We start from the raw sequence: 1942 nt of genomic DNA on the forward strand, positions 1-1942 counted from the left end.
GCGCCCGGCCTTCCACTGGGATTCTGATATGGATTACATTGAATCTATAGGTAAGTTTGAATATTGCTATCTTATCAATATTAAGTCTTCCAATCTATGAACATGGGGTGTTTGTCCATTTATTTAGATCTTCTTTAATTTCCTTCAACAATGTTTTGTAATTTTCAGAGTGTAAGTTTTGTACTTCTTTTGTTAAATTTGTTCCTAAGTGTTTTATTATTTTTGATGCTATTGTAAATGAAAGTGTTTTTAATTTTGTTTTTAGATTGTTCATTGCAAGTATGTAGAAGTACAATTGTTTTTTCTATTTATTTTCTATCCTGTAACCATGCTGAATGTATTAGTTCTAGTAGGTTTTTAGTGGATTCCTTAGAATTTTCTATATATGAGATCATGTCATCTGGGAATAAAGATAGTTTTACTTCCTTTCTAATCTGGATGCCTTTTATTTCTTATTCTTGCCTAATTGCCTAGGCTAAAACTCTAATACAATACTGAGTAGAAACGGTAAAAGTAGACATCTTTGTCTGGTTCCTGATTTCAGGGGAAAAGCATCCAGTCTTTCACCATGATGTTAGCTGTGGGTTTCTTGTAGATGCTCTTTATCAGGTTGAGTTCCCCTCTATTCCTAGTTTTTAAGCATCTTTACCATGAAAGGGTGTTGGACTTTAGTTGAATGCTTTTTATGTGTATATTGAGACAATTATGTGGGTTTTATTAGGTTATTAAGTACAAAATGTCCGATTTCCTTACATACTAAATTTGACAGTTGATATCTCTGACATTTCACTTTGACACTTCTTTTAAAATTTTTATTGTGAAGGTACATCCTCATTCTTTCCAGTGTATGGCTTGGCTTGTGATTATCTTTCAAATTTTTTTAGACCAATTTTTGTGAAACCATGGTTAAGTCAAAAATTCATGTTATTTTTGAATATGAGTTCCGTTGTGGAACCAATGCTGTACAGAGAGCTTGAAATATCCATGAAGTGTTTGGGGAGGATGTGGCTAATGGACACACAGTATGTCCATGGTTTGAGAAGTTCCATTTTGGTAATTTTAATCTTGAGATTGATCCATGTGGGTGCCCTGAGACCAAGGTGGATAATGATGAGCAGAAAGCTGTAGTGGAAGCAAATCCATCTCAACCTATGTGAGATTAGCAGCAAGGTTTGACATCACTATTCCAACAATATTGGACCATTTGATACAAATGGGCAAGATAAAGAGGCTGGATAGATGGGTACCTCATGAATTAAATGAGCATCAGAAGAGAAATCATCTCAATGCTTACCTTTCTTTGCTGTCATGACATAAAGGTGAACCATTTCTACACTGTATTGTTACGTGTGATGAAAAATGGATTCTTTTTGACAATGACAAGTGTTTGGCACAATGGCTGGATAAAGATGAAGTGCCGAAACACAGTCCAAAACCAAATACCCATGAAAAAAAGCTAATAGTGTCTGTTTGGTGATCCAGCGCTGGTATTATCCACTACAGCTTCATGAAACCTGGTCTATCGATTACAGAGGATGTCTATTGCAACTAATTGGACAAAATGATGAGGATGCTTGCAATGAAGCGGTCAAAATTGGTCAATAGAGACAGGCCAATCCTGTTGCTGTAATTGGAAACTCTCTGTCGTCCACCATATTCACCAGACTTTGTACCAATTGACTACCACTTCTTCCAGGCTTTGGGCCACTTCCTGCAAGGAAAAATATTCAATTCTCAACAAGCTGTGGAAAAAGCTTTTGTGATTTCATCGCCAATGGTTCTCCAGGCTGCTTTGCTGCTGGCATAAACAAGCTACTCTTAAGATGGCAAAACTGTGTCAATAGTTTAGATGCTTGCTTTGATTAATTACACTCCTTCTTGTTTGAGATATAATACACTTTTGATTCAAAATTGGACATTTCATATTTAATATTTATATTAA

The sequence above is a fragment of the Propithecus coquereli genome, unplaced genomic scaffold, assembly GCF_000956105.1.
Source record: "Propithecus coquereli isolate 6110/MARCELLA unplaced genomic scaffold, Pcoq_1.0 Scaffold208, whole genome shotgun sequence".
Taxonomy (NCBI): Eukaryota; Metazoa; Chordata; class Mammalia; order Primates; family Indriidae; genus Propithecus; species Propithecus coquereli.